This window comes from Natator depressus, chromosome 1 (genome assembly GCF_965152275.1).
Source record: "Natator depressus isolate rNatDep1 chromosome 1, rNatDep2.hap1, whole genome shotgun sequence".
Classification (NCBI taxonomy): domain Eukaryota; kingdom Metazoa; phylum Chordata; order Testudines; family Cheloniidae; genus Natator; species Natator depressus.
The window spans coordinates 152,867,933-152,887,352 of record NC_134234.1 but is presented as its reverse complement, the minus strand read 5'-3'; the positions used below and the strand labels follow the sequence as shown (position 1 = coordinate 152,887,352).

Genomic DNA, 19,420 nt, shown 5'->3' with positions numbered 1-19,420 from the left:
CTTTGCCGATTCACAATGTCATCTTCTATGGTCTGAATCACAAAGGGACAGATTTGCAAGCTTGCCATTATGTGCAAATATTTGAGCATATCGAGCTCATGTGTGCAAAGGCAAGATGTACACAAATTGAGGCCCTGATCCTGCAAACAGTTGTGCATGCGTTTAGTCCATTTGACCTCAGTGTTCTTCTCCCTGCATAAAGTTAATCTCTGGCATGATCATCTGCAAGATCGGAACTTTGTGAATTTGCACACATGCATAGCCAATAAGGGGTGAGTGAAAACCTGGCTGTATTAAAGTCAATGGGAATTTTGCTGTTGACTTCAGTGGGGCCAAGATTTCACTCAGTGTGCCTTACTGGCCATATGTGTGTGTACAAGTACCTGAAGGGCAAAGGCTCAGTGTGTATTCACATGCACAGGTTACACACATATATGCCTAGTGTGATTTTAGAAGTCTGACAATTTAATTTCAATTATTTTTAATAGTCTAAATAATATTAATAAATAAACTATAATATCAACTCACTTAAAGGATAGACATTTCCTTTCCTCTAATTATTTTACATTAAGTACAAGTGTGCACACTTGATATCAGCTGACAATAAAGATGTTCCCATTTAATGTCAATTAAGAATCACTGACTTCCTGCTCCAATAGCACTTCATGTCAGTGATCGCAGGCAGTGCGAATGGGCTATCAATTTTAACCTGAATTGTTTAACTGAGGCTGATTTTAGTTTTCTGTTGAATTGTATGGTTTTGTATGTGCAGCAACCATGTGAAACAAAGTCCTGGACAGATTGGAATGGTGATTTTACTTTCTGATACTAATGCCTCCACCATTTTGATTATTTCACGGTAACTTCAGGAAGGCGACATCAGTTGAATAGTGAAAGGGAAAACGTGGCATAGTGAGGTTGTAGAAGTCTCAGTCCCCTATTCATAGACATGCAATACCTTTTTCTTTCCCCCATTAAATGAATAACAGAACAATGATCAATGTGGGAATCGTAATCATTATATAACAGAAATATTGGCCAACATTTGAAATCTGCGTGCCTAAGATTAGGCTTCTGAATATGGCTTTAGGAACTTAACTTTAGGACCCAAGTCTTGAATTTGCAGTTGAAGAGGACTGGGAGCCAGTCAAAGATGCAGAGCCACAGGGGTGATGTGCTCATGGTGGCTAGTCCCACTGAGGAGGCAGACTGCTGCATTGAGTTCAAGCTGAAGACACTTGCTTCACCTTCAGCCCCAAATAAAATGAATTACTGAATCCATTTTGGAGGTGATGAGGACATGGATCACTATGGCTAGACCCTTTCTGAGAGGAAGGGGCAAATGTCCTAGCATATGAAGGCAGAAAATGACATCTTTATTCATGTATTTTTTGTTCTGATTGTTCAGGCTCAGTGATGAGTCCAGCAGAACCTGACTTTGACAAATGGGGGACAGAGGCCTTTGATGGGAAGGGAGGTCAGCAACTTGGCTTGTTTTCCAAGACATTTTCCCCTTCTGATTAGCATGACCTCCATCTTGCCTGGTTCAGTTTGAGCCAGCAGTTCAACCTAGAAAGGCTAGGGAAGCCAGGAGCTGAGAGGAGTCTCCCTCTAGCCAAGGAGGGAGATGGGCCTAGCTGCCGGGGAAGCCTAAGGGTACCTAGAGTGAGGCAGGGCTGGGGAAAGGCCAGAGGGGTTGGGGAGCTCCAGGCCGGCAACTCCCCAGTGTGCAGGGCCTTGTTCAAGGCCCCATAGAGGTACTGGGTTCCAGAGGAAGGCAGCCGGTCCAAACCTCCCTTGCCTATGATGACTGGCTTGTACAGACTGCAGTCGGCCCCAGAGAAAGGGGGCTAGATGGTGACTGGCAGTAGCCCATAGGCTGAGGCCCGGTGGGGATAGAGGGTGTGTGGGGGTCCCCAGGGAGGGGAGACCCAGGAAGTGTGTGGGGGTATTGCAAGGGGGCAAAACCCCAGGTAAAAGGGCACTGGGATCCGGAAGGGACACGTGGGCCAGCGATGGCAGGACACCAGCAGAGGGTGCTCCGGGGCTGGAAAGAGCTAATTCCCTGGACGACCGGCAGGCGGTGCCACAGGGTGAGTCCCGCTCCATCACATAGACATTATGGGCCTAGTGAGGAGGATGCTCCATCTGTCTTTATACACCAACACCCAGATCTTCATTTGTATCCTTTGGCCAGCATGTCTCATGCAAGGTGTGAATAACTGACTCCCTTGTTCCTGAAACAGCAAATGAAAAGCCTTTTTCTGGAAGTGATGGAGCCTCCTTTTCAAAGGGAATCTCAGTTAGGAGATTAGTGAAAATGGGTCTGAATGATAAGTGAGAAACAGGTGGAGTTTCCAGGTATCTGGAAAAGGTAATAGGTATTCTTGCCGTTTGTAGCAATACAGGCCCCTGTGCTAAGAAAGTAGTAGTAAGAACAGACCCAACTTTCACACCAGTGTCATCCAGGGCAATCTTATTCCTTGAATAATAGGAGATGTATAGACAGCTAAATAAATTCTTCAAAACACTTTCTTCTACCGAAGTGTTGAAAAGTAGACGTCTCCCCTAGGAAACTCATAGAAGTTCAATGCATACCTGTGGGCCTGTACAAATAACCGAGGCCTAATTGGATACACAAAAATTCATTTGCAGTTGGGGATCTGAATATACATGCAAATATACTGCAATTTAAATGAGAGTGCAAACTGAATGATACAACTTTTACATGATTATCTAGGTTCGTAACTAGATATTTACACCTGCCAACCTCTGACTTGTATACATGGTCGTAGCAGCTGCATGTACAAGTGCAGATGTGGAATGTTATTGTATTTATTTATTTGGATCTATAACAATAATAGAAAAGAGCCCATCCAAGAGCACTGCGTGCCCTGCCATTATTTAGATATACAAATTAAACAAACCTCAGAACCCTAACCCAATCCACCCTTTATCAATTCAATAACAAACCAGTATTTCACTCCACTACATGTCTTACCCATCTATATCCTGCCATCTTCAAATGCTTGCACCAATTGTACGCACATTGTTTTCTGGGCATGCATTTTTTTTCTTGGCATAAGTGAATTTCTGCATTTTAAAAAACGGCTCTGTATATCTGTCCAATTCTTGGCCTTTCTACTGATTCAACCAATAAGTGTATCAATTAACACCAGTTATGATGGTGCTTTGGATGCTGTGGAGATCTGCTGTTCTCTAATGAAAGAAAACACCAACAATATACTGATTCCATATATTCCACCTTGGGAAAAGCTTTGAGTCAGTATTGACCTAGGATGGATTTGAATTAGTGATTTAGAGGTGAAAGGCTCCTCAACTGATAACTAGTTATCTGAATCCTTCCATTCTCTGGGCTCTAAAACCTATGGCTGTAGACTAGTCATCAATTGCTAGAGAGAATTGTTTGCCTCCCCGCACCCCGCATCCTCCACAGTCTGATTTTGAGCCTTCCATAATGGCATGACGGTTACAGTCTAATATGATGGTGATCAATCTGACAACTTTGAAATCCACAGTTGTGTCAAACAGGCATGTCTATCAACACTCTTCAGTATATTCTCCTGTCTGCTGCTTCACCTAGCATTGAGGGTGTACATTGACATACAACATCAGGTGGAAAACTGTTCAAAATTGTACTTATCAGAGAAAAAAGCAAAGTCAAACACCTGCTGATAAGAAAGTTGCTTTTTGGTGACAATGCCGTGCTTATTGCACACAATGAAGAGGAGTTTCAGCAACTTTGCAAGAGCTTTGTGGTAGTTTGTAATAAATTGGGTCTTAAGCAACAGTCTAAAGAAGACAATGATGACGGCACAAGGTGTGTTGACTGCTCCAGTGATTTCAATAGCTAACCCCATGATAGAAGTTGTGCACAAGTTCTGCTATCTATGATCAACTGTATTGGATCCCTTATCTCTAGATGACTAGCTTAATTCTCACATCAGAAAGGCAGCGACCACGTTCGGCTAACTGACCAAGTGTGTACGTGGGATAACACTGAAAACCAAGAAACAGGTCTACCAGATGTGCATTTTGAGCATTCTGCTGTATGGTGGCAAGACCTGGACTACCTGCAGCAGGCATGAGAGAAGGCTAAACACCTTCCACCTTCCTATGTTGGCTGTATTCTAAATATCAAGTGGGAAACAAAACAAAGTCCATGAGAAAGTAAAATTGCCAAGTCTAGTCCCAACTCTCAAATACAGATGTGTCTGTTGGCTTTGTCGTTGGATGGACATTGGACAGATTCGAAAGGATCTCATGTGTGGAGAACTTGCAGATGTTCCAAAGCCACTGGGTTGACCTAGCCTCAAGTTCAGGGGCATTTGCAAGAAGAAATTGAAAACTTTCAGCGTCAACACCTCAAGCTGAGAAGATGGAGCTTTGCTAGCTGGAGGGTTGCACTGTGCCAGGGAGTCAAAGAGCCTACAAGAGGAAAGCAAAGAGAGGAGAGTACAGTAGGCCTCAGGCTAGTAGCATGCAGGTTTCATCCCCTGGCCTTGTGCCTTGTGCCTGAGCTATTTGTGTCAAGAACAGTTGCTCGAGAACTGGACTTTTTAGCCACTCGTGATGCTGCAGCATGACAGAGTAACTGAATTGCTCCGGCGCTTACACCAACGTCTTTCAAGATGAATGGTTGCCATCTGAGCACACCTGGTATTAGTTCTGAGAAATAATTCCATAACTAAAAAGAGGTGTTACAGCTGAGAGAGGAAAATTGCCACAGGAAAGGGTTTGGAATGGCAACGTAGGAGACTACTTGACATTAAAAACAAATTGATTTGTCTGTAGAAGTCTGAATGCATACCACAATAAATCTGTGGCACAGAAGGTGAAATCCTGGTCCTGTTGATATCAGTGGGGACCAGGATTGCACCCTACTGTACTATAGGCAATTCTGAAATAATGACTTTCTATAGGTTAATATGAGTTGTTTATTACAAGTACAAGAATATGCCACAGAAGAATGTACTGGAACAGAAAATAAGGCCCTGATCCTGCAAGAAACTCTGGGTAGACAGAATCCTTTCAGTCAGTGGGACTCCGTATGGATGCAGCGTCTACCACCAGAATGTTTATTGCAGGATCAGGACTTAAATTGCCAATTTTTTCAGATAGATTTCAATGGGCATTAGGCATTTAACCTACTTAAGTGCTTTTGAAAATCTTACTAGCCATCCATCTGCATCTTTAGGTGCCTAAATACCCTTAGAAATATGCCCCCAAGTCCTTGAGGCTTCCTTTTTAATTTGTTTCCTCCTCATTTCCTTTTTTATATGGTAGGACTAGCACCAATGATTGATGGTCATGAAGAGCTAGGAGTTGTAAACAAATATGGACCATATTTTTAAAGGGGATTCTAATTTTGTGCTACTAATTTTGTCCCTGCAATCATCTAGAAATGCAATTCTGGGATGGCAAATTATCATATACTGAGTCTTAACTACATGATTTTCAAGGTGAAGTAGGTAAGTAAATGTCAATATGTTATCATTTGCGTCCAGAAATAGATGCTAAATTGGAGGTGAAAAATTAGAATTTTTTTTTTTAAAATTAGGTGAAAAATTTCAGCAATACTGACACCCCTATTATTATTTACTTAATACCATAAGTGTGCATGGCACTTAATAGACAACTATCAGTCAATTAGATAGGCTCTGCTATAGGATACATGAAGGTTCCATACCAAGATAACATCAATCTAGGAAACAAGAATCTAGGAAAAGTTATTTTTAGTAATGATTGTCTCATGAGTTTCTGATGTCTCATGAAAGATTTCATTCTTATAATATTTAAATAGTTTCTCATCTTCCATATTGCAATTCCTTTGTGGCAAGCAGCCAGAGCATGGAAACTTGTACCACTCTCTTTCCATTGGAAAACTGAAGAGACCTGAATTTGTATTATAGATCTGACAACAATAACAAGAAAAATCTTTGGGTACATTTAGTTTTACAAGTTTATAAGAACTATATTAAATAAAAATGGTAGGTTTAGAAAACAACATAGTCTATTCTAGTCAGGTTAATTGAGGTACCTGAGCATCACTGTAGTACCAGCACTCAAATAAAATGAAAGGTGCTCTAGATAGAGATTCTAGGGTATGTTTTCCATCTTCCCATACTCAGGTAATCAATGGAACTATACTGGTGACAGCTGGGAGGGAGTCACAGAGTTTGTTCACACATGTTAAATGTCAAGAAGGCATCAGAGAGAAATGATGGGCTGATGTAGAGAAAGGAACAAATAAGAAACAAAAAGCAGGCTGAAATTCAAATTCTGAGGATATAAAGCTAAAGTCGTTTGTGGTTTAACCTCCAGCCAAATCTGACTCCAAGGAAAATCAAGCCAAATACTGTTTATTGTTGCCATGATGCTTACTCATACATCAATCATCCCCCTTTTAGATGATTCTATTTTTAAGGCATAATTTCCATCTGCTGTTTGATCTTCTACCGCATAAGACATTTAGCTAATAACAACATCCATCAAATCCCAACTTTCCTTTAGTGTTTAAACACTATCAACTCAGGACTCCATCCATCTTATCGTCATTGATTCTGATCGGGTACATCTTGTGAATGGTTAGGTGTGCTCCGGAACCACAGCCAAGGTTATCAATTTATTTTTAATTAGCAAGATAGCTTTGTTGTTACTTGTGCATTGTTGTACTTCTGTAATGTCATAGGATTAATAATAGGGAACCTAACATTCTGTGGCAGTGGAATGAAACACATATTTTACCTTAGGGGAAGGCAAGACAATGATTTCACAACTACTGAAATGAGTGTAACTAGACAAATTTATGATGTGTTTGTTATTTGTGTCATTTTTTCAGTAGTTTGGATCTGTCTTCAGTCTCTCAGGGAATGAATGGTTATGTTTGCATGTCTCAGACAGAATACCTAAACAAAACAGATTGAAGAATCACCATTTAACAAAGGTTTCAGAGTAGCAGCCATGTTAGTCTGTAGCCACAAAAAGAAAAGGAGGACTTGTGGCACCTTAGAGACTAACACATTTATTTGAACATAAGCTTTCGTGAGCTACAGCCCACTTCATCGGAGCTGTAGCTCACGAAAGCTTATGCGGAAATAAATTTGTTAGTCTCTAAGGTGCCACAAGTACTCCTTTTCATTTAACAAAGGTTACACTCTTCTGAAGAGGGTGAATAATGGAAAATAAAAAAAAATGAAAATATTTGTTTGCAATTTTAAATAAATTCACTTTGGCAATGCTTATGTCCTTTATGCAAGCATTTGAGGGCAAATTTCAAAATTGCGGGGAAGATTATTTGCAGAAACTGAATTTTAGATTGGTACACACATGTATTTATGTTGGAAATACTTGCCTGCTCATTCAATCAGAGAACACAGTGTGACTTATCTGGCCAGTTGCAGTAAAAACACACAGCTTGAATTTAGAATATCTGGAGACAGTCCATAGAATAAAAAATTCCAAAAAAAAATTTTTGGCCAAAAAAAAAAAAAGGATAATGAATAAATCCAGGGAAATTCAATTGTCTTGTGGATGTTTTCCAAACACAAACAGAGGCTTAAGTTGTCAAATTATGTATTGCAAATTATTTGCTCAGCTCTAATTATCTTACACCTCATGCTCATTGTATTATCTCAGCTACTGTACATTCATTTAGGAGGGAAGTAAATTCAGGACATTTACTTCACTCCCTTTTATGCCACAACAAGATAGCGCTTGAATTTAAAAGAAAAAAAGAGCATTTACTTTTCTTTCCTGGCTCTCCAGTAAGAAGTCCCCAAAGAGGCGAGCTTGGCTGGTGGTGTTCAGTGATTTCTCAGATAACAAGAGCTTCACATTTCTGTGGAATTCCCATTTGCCAGTGAGCTGCTGCTGCCGCTCGCCTGATTGATATATGACTGCAATGGCACTTTTCCATTTGACATTCTCTCTCCCTCTCTCGCTCCCTCTCTCTCGCTCAAACAACAGCCCTAACTTTTGTGTGTTGCAAATATAAAAGGCAAGCCATGTGACAGAGGGACAGAAGAACAAAAGCATTTGGAAGTAACAGGACCTCTCTTTCGCTCTCAGAAGAGTGTGAGGGAAGGAAGGAGAGGCACATTTTCCAAAGGTAAGCACACAAATAAGCACTTATTCATATTTTGGGTATTACTAAACTGAGCATTTAATTTATTTATCTGACAAGTACATGTTCTCCAAATAGCATGTTTAAAATAAAGTGTATTCATTTAAAAAATGACTTCAGTTCTACTACCTACATCATCTTATTATTATTTCCTTAATTACACGTCTGTCTGAGGATGCCTATGTGAAATCTCTGGGAAGAAAAACAGGCAGTGTACTGTGGTTTTGGATAAAATGATCAAATACATTTCTTTCTGTAACTTTGCATTGATTCTCATTTGTATGAATTTGGGAGGAAGGGAGGCACTCGATTCTGTCCTGAATTCATAGAAAGAACTATAGTATCTCCAGGACTGTCTTTGTCCCATTACAATAGAGCTCCATGGACACAGGCAAGCCTGCTAGTTTCAAATGGAACTGTTTACTTTTATTACTACTTATATATGCTGCTCTCTTGCCAGTCATCTGCCGGAGTGCTTAGAATAATTTGAAACAATAGGCAATATTTATTTCTAGCTTTGTGTGTCATGCTTTGCAGGGGCAATTTTAATTTGCACATTATTATTTAACCAAACTTCTGGGAAGCTTTGCCATGGATTGCATAGCACTGGTTATGGATTAGGATGGATTTAATGTACATATTTGATTGGCTAAAAGCGACGAGGAAATCCACAGTGTTTGTCTTGGCTGGAGCACAGAGGGGTATATTTAGTAGTCAGCTTACCCCTTCAGCATAACAAATAATGCAGTGTGGATGTGTGTTCAGTAGCTCCAACTGGAGGATGCTAAGGCAGGGCACTGCTTTCAGTGACAATCTACAAGACCTCAAAACGCTTGCCAGGAGGTATAAAGGATTTTTCAGTACACTGAAATCATTGCTTTGCAGGGTAAAATTTCTCTTTAAGAAGAGTGTCACTGTAAGAGGCATGAACATAACTGTTGTCTATGTGCTTGGGACAAAAGAAGACTATAGCTGTGAACCGAATAATATATCAGAATGCAGTATAACTGGCATCCATTGTAATGGATAAAGTCAAATTAGAACTTGATTAAAGAAAAAAATCCCACGTAGCTGCGGAGATTCAGGTGAGCGCGAGAATTCTGGGAAGGTTGAAATCAGCAGATTAAATAGCAATAATCACACTAAGAGAGATGTACAGCTGAAAATGTGGAATTCCATTTTCACCTTAATTATATTAATGAAATTACCTGGAATTCATGAAGCAGCCCTGGAAAGAAAGCTTGGGTGAGAAAAGTGTTTTACATGGGTTGACTATTCATTTTTGAGAGAGAGAGAGAGAGAGGTGATCTGGCAATTAGGGCATGGGACATGGGGCCAGAATTCTAATCTCGTTCTGAAGCTGATTTAAACTCTCTACCTCAATTTCCTGGTCTGTAAAAAAAAGGGCATAATAGTACATCTCTATGGTACCTACCTCATCGGGGTGTTGGGAAGGTTCATTTGTTAATATCTATACTGCTTTTTAAAGATGAAGAGTGTCATATGGCTGCCAAGTATTATTAGCAATTTGTAGTAACTTCCAATGCAACCTGTCATAACTGGTGCATGCAAGGGGCAGCGTGTACTGGAACTAAAGAGCACATTTCAAGTGATAAATTAAAACAACAGTAAGTACAAATTCACTTCATACCAGTGCTGCATCATGTAATGATTTCCTAATGGAAGCAGCCCAGATGCCTGTTAGGGTCACTACATGTGGGTATAACAGATACTGTTCTGGCATTTGTCCTTATTTATAAGAACAACTTGTTTTCGTGGAATCTACTTTTTTCATTGCTAGTACTACTCACTTTGCTCAGATTGTGAGACCCTGACTCATGCTAATGAGCAGCTATGCACATGAATAGCTCCATGGACTTCAATGAAACTACTTTGGTGAGTAGCTGCTTACCAGCTTGAATTAGAGATTCACAATCTGGCCCATATGACATATAAATTGACATTCTCTTGCTGGAATAATGAAATCTTAGTTCTAGGATAAATATCTTATTGAGTATCTTTCAGATAAAACATAAAGGGGATTAAATAGATTTTGTTGCTACAAGTTTACATAATGAAAATGGAATTTTATTATTATGAAGCCAATTAACTATGGATGTCAGCCAGCTACTGTGCCACTCTTTTATGAGATCATTATTCAGATCATTGCCTGCCAGTGCTGCTTCTTAGAATTCAGTTTTTTCACACACCACTTATTTTTAAACAGATGCATGTATGTAAATTACCCTTGCCTGGATAGCATAGCAATATCATCATTCATTATATCCAGTACTGTTTACTGTTTATAGTAGTAGTTTTCCATTCAGCCATCTAAGCATGGGTAATCTGCACAGTAGCAGTCGGTCTAACCCACATAGGTTCAGATGTGCCTTAGGGGTCAATGAAATCACCAGGTTATCCTTGCCTTCTACTTTGATTGGTGAGATTGCAACACCATTCCTTTAGGTGGGAGGGATGTTAGGCACGCTCAATGACTCATTCAACAAGAAGTGCTCATGTAGTCAACTCCATTCATTGTATCCCCTGAGGTCTGATCACATCACCTCTCTGATTTATCTGCTCTGAAAAGAACGAGGAAGTGACAAGCTCGAGATTGTTCCTGAACCTGAATGTCTCTGACATGAGCTTGCAGTGCAGTGCTGTTGTTAAGTCATCAGGCCATTTATCTTTACAAATGTTATAGTAGATTTAAAAAAACAAACATATTTTTCAAATTGAATTGAATTGAAAATCCCTGTGCCTCTAATACCTTGCACTTTGGCCATTTTCGGGAGATAATTGGCACTCTTGGTTTTAGTACCATAGGAATGATCATTCTGTATTGGACCACTGGCCCAGTTTATTGGGTATTCTGTCTCTGACAGAGGCTAGAGCCATCTACTTCAAAGGAAGGTATCAAAAACTCTGTAGTGAGCAGCTATGTAATAACCTGCCGACAGGGAAAGTTTCTTCCTAACTTCATCAGTTAAAGGTTGGTTTATGCCCTGAAGCATGAGGGTTTGTAATCCTTCCAAAAAGTCTTTAAAAATCTTTATTGTTATAATGCTGGATGCTCACATTAGCTGTATAAATGTCCAAAACTTTCTTGAACCCTTCTTAGTTCTTGGCCTCAATGATACCTTGGGGACTTGAGTTCCACAGGCTGGTTTTATGTTGTAAGTGTGTTTCCTTTTCATCAGTTTTAAATTTGCTGCCTTTCAATTTCATGGAATGTCCTCCTGTTCTTGGCTCATGTGAGAGTGAATAGTAGTGCCCAATTCAAATTCTCTCTACCCTTTGTTATTTTGTTTACTGTTGTCTGACTTTTCCACTAAATGCTTATTGCATTCTAACTCATGTTAATTCCTGGATAAAAGTTTGGATGCAATCAGATTAATTCATTCACATGTCCCTCTGCGGATGACAGGATTGTCCTAATTTCCCACAATTCTGTACACGCATGTTGAGAGGTGCTGTCGCCTGCTCTGACTATGATCAGCTGTTATTTCCTTTTTATATGTGTCAGTGTGGAACATATTAAAATTTCTCAGTAATGGTATGTTTGGAATCCCTCTGATGCCCCATCTCTAACTTAGCAGAACAATAAAAGCAAGGTTGTAGTAAGCCTTTGAGCAGCTGGTAGTCTATATATTCCTTCTTTTTTCACGTAATCTAATTCAAATAGAATTCGGGTAGCACTGGTACTACCACTTCTAAACACCATCAGCTCTCATCCTATTTACTGGATTTATACTGCTTGGTATATCTGACTAGAGTCCCCTTATATGGTAGGCAACATAGTCTTTCTTCTGGTATCACACCATTTGTCTGCAAGAGTACTTAGACCAGCTGATATAAGGGAAACACAGCTATGAGAAATTCCACAAGACCAATATTATTCTAGTAACGTTTTTTTTACATCAATCATTGTTAAGGTTTCTGCTGCTGAGATCTGCATGCATATTATAACTGAGCTGTAAACCACTTTAGAGTGGCGATGTAGAGGCGGTGTGGGTTATGCTGCCCTTTAAGACATGTGAGTTTAGGATTGGAGTTAATGCTCCAGCTTTGGTTTGGCAAAGGTTAAACATACCAGGACAGTGATACTTGCATCACTGTCATAGCAGTGGGATTCAAATTGAGTGGGAACTAGATGGTCCTCTTATTACAATGCATGAATTGCTATCCTGAGCCAAATCCTGCAGTTCTTAATCAGTTTTTTATTCACTTGGTCAAATTCTTATGGACACTAATGGGAATTTTTCCTGAATAAGGACTGAGAGTATAAAGGAGTACAGGATTTGGACCCGAACATGTTAGGGAGAGGATAGAAGAAAAGGTGTTTCTGATGGCTGCTAATAACTGAAGATCGGAACCTAAAAATAAATAAATAAAATCACATCTTTCTGAACAGGCATCTAGCCTAATAAATACCATAGAATCAGAAATTCCCATCTCTTTGTAACTCTCCAAAATAAACCGTACACATGTTTGAATGCCGTCAAGCAGTGCTAGGCCTCAGGGCAACTTTTAACTCGGTCAACAGTATTTTTTCATGACATTATTATTACTATTTATTAATTGTATTACCATCACACCCAGGACCCTTGGGGCACCAGGACCCCATTGTGAGAGGCACTGTACAAATATTATGTTGAGCTGTTAGACTAAAGTAGAGGCAATTATAGAAACTAAAGCCAAAGTAAAAGTTTGGATGTGAATATTTTCACTAGGAGAACAGACACTTGTCTGAGTTATTGTAAAGAAGTGTATTCAGTGCAGGGCTAGAATTCCCTATTAAAAAAAAAATCAATCCTACGCGCCGAGTACGCGCCGAGCTTCACCCATAAATTATGCTGTTCATTTCCTCTGTACTAAAAGGTGTGAAAATGTATTCTTCCCTTTACTTTTCCTCATTGTGGGAGCTGGATCACCCTTTACTAAACTGCCCCAAATTCATTCAAAATTAGAATAATACAAGTATACAAGTTTAGTGCATCTCTATCAAAATTAGCACTTGCCTGAGGCTTTGCCACAAAGCTCGACCAGCTCCTGGGCTGTAATGGGAGTTATTGTATACAAGTCACTAGGGGAATCTATTTAAAGACTCCTGGCATCATGAAGGGAAAGGGTAAAAATACAACCCCTCTTTTGTCCACCAATGGTTTTCTTTGGGAGTATATTAAAACCCTTTCTACATTTCTGTCTGGCTCTGTCCCCTGGCAGTGTGCCAGCCCATAGTACCTGCTTCTGGTCACCATTTCAAGACTGCAGTCACGAAGGACTGTATCTGTTTCCCACAGCAACTAAAGGATGGGCAATACCCCTGCAAATTTAAAAAGAATGCTATTCAGCTGGTTCCAGAGCTATTCACCTTAGTTTGGCCCACTTCAGGCACTAGGCCCCAAACCTGTAAACACTTATACTTTGTCTTTGGTAGTAGTATTGTTAAACTCAATGGCACAACTCACGTTCATACAGTTACGTGTATGTGTGTTTGCAGCACGGGGATCCCTGTGCTATATTTGCTGCAAATACTGTTCACTTTTCCCTCACTCCTCTCAGTGTAATATGACAGTGCCGTTAATGTTTCTAGTCCACGTGTATGCACTGGTATTTTGAACTGCAATATTAGAATAGCAGATAAGCCTTGAATCAGAAAATGAAATCTGTGAGGTTTCTTTCAATTACTGTCATAACATTCAAAGTTTCTGAATCTTCAGCATTAGAGTCCATCATCTCTTCCCATTTTTAAAAGCCCAGCATTCTACATTTACTGTTTGGTACGATGAAAATTATGGTACTGTCTCAGTACTGCTAGAAGATGTATTTCCTTTGCTAGAGGAGACGATCCTTTAGCCCTTTTACCTTTCTCCTGTCTTTATTTGTCTTTCAAGCTCTTATTTTCTCTGCTCTGGCTTTTCAATTAGTGGTCTTTTCCTTATTGAGCCTTTGTGCCTTTTTCACTATTCCATTACACTGGTTTTCTGCTGGTGGCACTGAACTCAAACTGGTACAAGAGGATGGAGACTGAGGCTCTCGGTGTCCCTCACTAGATTCCTAAAGATACCGAGATGGACTTTCAAAAATCACAGTGCTCAAAAGGCTTTAATGTGTCTAACATTTTCATCATTCCAGAGCAGGGGGCTTTAAAAAGTATTTTAAAATGAGTAGCCTCTTTTTCTACAGTTGCTGGACCTGATTCTCCGTTACATGCTGGATCTGATTCTCAGTTACGCTAAGGCCATTTCGTATTACAGGGCGTTAAAATGGAAGTAAATTATTTATACCCAACATACGGCCCTTTACATGGCTAGGGCATTGTCAGTTGTCAAGTGACCTTAGTGCAAATGAGAATCAGGCCCACCAACTTCAATATATTAAAAACAAAATCATGGTAGGAATGTTGAAAAGCAGACTACCGAGGAAAACGAAATCTGTTTATTAAAACCGGAGCGGGGTAGTCACAGAGAGCAGAGTGGGCAGAAATCAGCAGATATGACCTTCACATTTGGACAGTCTAAACAAATGTGCATTATTTAAAGCAGTGATACTCAGACTGAGTCTTGCAAGCTGCAAGTGCCTCTTTAATGTGTGTCCTGCTGCTCTTTGCAGCACATGATATTAAAGCAATGTGATTTAATTATTAACCAATTGTAGTGAATAGATACTCGGTCAGCTATTTTGAGGCGAGAATTATATATATATATATATATATATATAGTAAATAAAACTATGAATTCACCCTACTGTGGTTCTTTTGGGTAACGTTGATCACTAATTTGGTTCCTGAACCACTGAGGGCTGAGTATCGCTGATTGAAATGTTGTATACAATAGGTAAAATCCTTGCTCCATGCAATAAATGGCAAAACTCCCATTGACTTCAATGAGGCCGGGATTTTAACCAAAATTTATCCTGGATTGCCATGTGACAGTGTGGGGCTAGTATCTCAGCTGATGTAAATGAGTATAGGCTTCGTGACATCAATGAAGAGATGCTGGTTTACACCAGCAAGGATCTGGCCTCAGATGTTTAATTTGGTATTTGCACCATTTCAGGTAGGTGGGGGGAAACTATTTAAGTTGTGAATGGAAATCTTTTTTATACCATGTCAGTTCTATATATTCACCTGTTTCATGCTGAGTGTAGCACAGCTGATTTAAGATGACCTCATTGGGCATTTTAAAATTTGACTCCAACAGAGGACAGGGGTTTTGACTGCACTGCTAGGATCACATCCCTGACCATATAGAGACTGGCAGGGCATAACAATTTGAAATGCAAAAATAAATAAATGGAAAGACAGCATCATCTATTTATAGAACTAAAAAAAACTCTCTGGGTCCATAGAAGTCAATGGGCATTTTGCCATTAATTTAAGGGAAGGCAGGATTGGGTACAATATTTTAAAATATAAATGCATATTCACGGAAGCAGACATTTGCAATGACTCCCACCTTAAGTGGATAACTACTGAAAGAATAAATCTGGTAAGGGGGAAATTCTGCTGCTGCTGCCCCCTTGTGGTGATAGAAGGACCAAGTGCAGCAGTACAGTGGTGGGAGTAAGGCTATAGAGATGCTGCACCTGGGGACTCTGCAGCCCATCACAAAGCTGAGTCCCAGTAGCTCACTGCGGGAGCATACAGGGCAGGTTGGAGTGCAGAGTTGTGGAGGGCCATCTATAAGTCTATCAGCCGCATAGATCGACTAGCCACAAATCCAGTTTATGGGGGCTCAACGGGCTATGCCACTACTGGGGGCTAATTGACTGTAACAGCAACTGTGGAAAAGGGTATGGTTATCCCATGTCCTGCTTCTATCTATCTCAACGTCTGTATAATTTCACTCTCCCTCCAACCCCAAGCCCATTTCATTGCTCTTTGCATGGGAACTGAGAATTGCACCCTAAAAGAATGAATTATGACGCAACTTGATAATGCCTGTTTAACTGGCCTCTCTCTTGAAATAATTATAGCTATATAAACTATATATTATATAATTTAGACAACCTAAATAGTTCCATTCTCACCCACATTTGGGGAGTTTATAACTTTCCAAAACTTTAATCTTTTTGATGTAAGCTTTTCCAGGCTTAATAAAGTTGCCCGAAAGTCATTAAAAAAAAAAAAAAAGTCTGACCAAAATCAGTGCATCATTTCTGAGTATAAGAACAGTGAAAAATATATTCTTTATATAATAACGAAAATGTTGTAACATTTTTTGTTTCTGTACAGCTGTAGTGTTGACACAACTCTGAGTAGTGTCTTGTCTTTTGCTGTGTACACAACAAACTCAAAATGAAAGAACTACATGGCATGATGGGATCCAAATAACTGTGTTTACTAAATATACCCAATATGCAAGGCCTCAGTATGAATACAAACTGCTGCTCTGGCTGCGTTCTGCCAGCTTCTAAAACCTAGAACACACTGAGTGCCACCAGAAGGCTCACAAACTCTTAAAAGGAATAATACCAAAGTCCTGTAATACTACAAGCAGGGAATTTAAATTTGGCAGGGAACTAGCCTTTATTGAGAAGTGCTTTTGACTGCTCCGTTGAAAACTAGTTTTAATCAGATATTTTTCAGGTATGAGTTCATAGCTTTAGTTTGTTTTTTAAAATATGTACTTCTACATACATCCAAATTAAAATGTAACCTCTTGTATCAGTGGAGCTGTGTCTCCAGGATTTCCTAAGATAGTTTCTCCCCTTTTATCACTTTATTAGAGCTATATTAATACAAACTGAGAGCTATATTACCATTTGGCATGGATAGTGTGCTATGTTGGTACAAATAATGTGTAGGCCTCTTCTTCCTGTCCCCTGCCTATCCTGTCCCAGGACAGAAAGGTATGCAGGGGCCCCAAAAAGGTGGGGGTAGGGAACAGTTCCATGCAGGCTGCTGAATTTGGACACAGGAGGGCCTAGGTCTGTGTATAGTGATGACTACAGGAGACTTCAGTTACAGGGAAGTGATCTCTGTGTGGACAATGTGGAGGGAGATTCTAAAATATCCTTTTATTAACAGATTTTCTCCTTTCCTGTCTTTCCCCCTTCATTCCACTCTATTACTTTCCATGAATCTGGCTTACATGAATCATGTTTTTCTAGTTAGTCTCTGTGTCCTCCAAGCATCTCTTAAAAAACAGGGAGATGGGCCTTCACAAATCAAGTCTGGACTTTGAGTCTTAGCCATAGTTATTAACTTCAACAGTCATACCACTCTACATGCAAAGCAATGTGAAGACATGGAAGGCAGCTCATAGGTGGGAAATGTGTTGGGACCCATATAGTGGAAATTGAGGCCCTCTGGGCATATATTTACTGGGGGTGCAAATGGGGGTGTGGGGTTAGAGGTAAATGTATTTGGGTGGAGAGGGAATTTCTGGGTGAGTAATACAAGTTAATTATTTTGGAGAGAGACCTTTCCAAGAACAATATATTGGCCAGCTCGGTTATGTTAGGTAAGCAGAGGGAGCTAAGAGGAAGAGTAAAAGACTGGGTGCCCTATTCTGTGTGATAAATAATGCTCAGGAATCATCTTAATGGCAAACAATGGCACATTCCTATTCTATGCAGGGATCAGCTCGATGTCTTGGATTTCGGTCATATCTTGCTAAATTCTCGGCAAATGTTTCACTGACATCAGTAGGACAGTTCACAAACAAATCTGAGTTCCTAAAGACTCTAGGGGGTTCAGGTTTTTGCTTTGCTTGTACAATATCTCTTTTTCAATGTCAGTTCTCGTCAGCTGAGAACCATTTGCTTGGGAAATATCTCAAGGCAAGGGAAAGAGTTGGTGTCTGTAACATATGCAAGTTTACATTAAAGTTATCCTTCCTTTTCTTTATCAGCAAGCGAACATTGCTGTGAAAGCAAACAAGCATTTTTTCCCTTACATCTAATACAAGAATAGCCCGACTAATATTTTTCACATTTTAGAATTACATTTCTTTGTAGGTAGAGACTTCATGTGTCCAGGTTTAGCCTGAAGAACATTGGCTGCAAACTTGCATAAACTCTGGAACAGTTTACCACAGCTATGCACTCGCCTTTCTTTTCAAAAGTGTACGAGCAGCCTCTAAGACTACACACAAACACTGAGTTCTGCAGTTCTTCGATGCCTTTCAATTTCATTTCATATTGAAATCTTTTAAACAACATCCTTTAAACAAAATAGTCAGCAAAGCAGAAAGGCAATAGAAACCCACGTTATATTATCAAATGGGCAACAAGCTCTGTGAGAAATATTTTTTTTATCACATCAACTATATCTGTTCAGAAAGTCCACCTATTTTAATGCTGCTTACCAGCTTCCTTTGCTATCTAAAGTTATGTTTAGTCCAATAATATACAGTTTCATCAGGTTATATCTGTAATAAATATAAAATTAAATGGCCAGCTCAAGACTATTGGCTCCATAACAGATCTTTCAAGGGATTGTGATGGAGAAGTTTAGGGAGGTGTCATACTTACCTTGTAAGGACATCGTTCCAGACAGTGTTGGTGGGGGTGCTATGTTCTGTTGTCCAGGGGATTTCTCCCATTTTCCAACATGGAACAGAAATCCAGATGACCATGTGGCTATCTGTGTGACTTCATCTGCAGATATGTATTCCCAAAGCATCGCTGGGATGTACTTGGAGGTTATACAGTTCAATGTATTTTTCAGATCTTGTTCCTTAAGTAATGGCAGGGAGAGAGTAAAGCTCAGGAAGCGCAACCAGATGAGCAAACAAGTAAAAAAAATTAAACCTTTCTGTGGGTGAATTTGGTGCTCATGAAAGTGAAGATCTAAGACCACTAACCAGAACCAGATATGCGGGTAGGTGCTCTGCAACCTTCCCTGTTGGGTATCTCTACACTGCAATTAAAAACCCCTGGCTGGCCCATGCCAACTGGCTTGGGCTAAGGGGCTGTTTAATTGTTGGGTAGATGCTTGGGCTCAGGCTGGAGCTTGGGCTCTGGGACCCACCCCTCCAAGAGCCCTCAGCCGGAGAGGGTCCCAGGGCCTGGGATCCAGCCTGAGCCTGAACATCTACCCCAGAATTAAACAGCTTCTTAGCCCAAGCCCTGTGAGCCCGAGTCAGCTGGCATGGGCCAGCCAGGCGTTTTTAACTGCCGTGTAGACATACCCTGAGAGCACACTGCTGATGTAACCTCAGCTTTGACCTGCAACATCCCTCCATTCCAGTCACAGGCCTCTCTTGAATAGAGACTGACGCTTATTCCAAATTGTGTGATGGCTTGTTGATGTGGATGTCTGAC

General features: G+C 40.1%; 1 protein-coding gene and 1 long non-coding RNA gene across 3 annotated transcripts in view; one reads left to right on the top strand and one right to left on the bottom strand.

Annotated features, from left to right (window-relative positions):
* Positions 1–7,884, bottom strand: part of LOC141996897 (uncharacterized) — a 39,684-nt gene extending 31,800 nt beyond the window's left edge. The window contains exon 1 of the long non-coding RNA XR_012641645.1: positions 7,768–7,884. This is a non-coding gene — a long non-coding RNA (uncharacterized LOC141996897). The remainder of the gene's footprint in view (positions 1–7,767) is intronic.
* NDP (norrin cystine knot growth factor NDP) overlaps positions 7,862–19,420 on the top strand; it is a 30,341-nt gene continuing 18,782 nt past the window's right edge. For both annotated transcript variants that reach the window (XR_012641644.1, XM_074969188.1), the window contains exon 1: positions 7,862–8,131. The gene's annotated coding sequence lies outside the window, so the exon portion shown is untranslated. The remainder of the gene's footprint in view (positions 8,132–19,420) is intronic.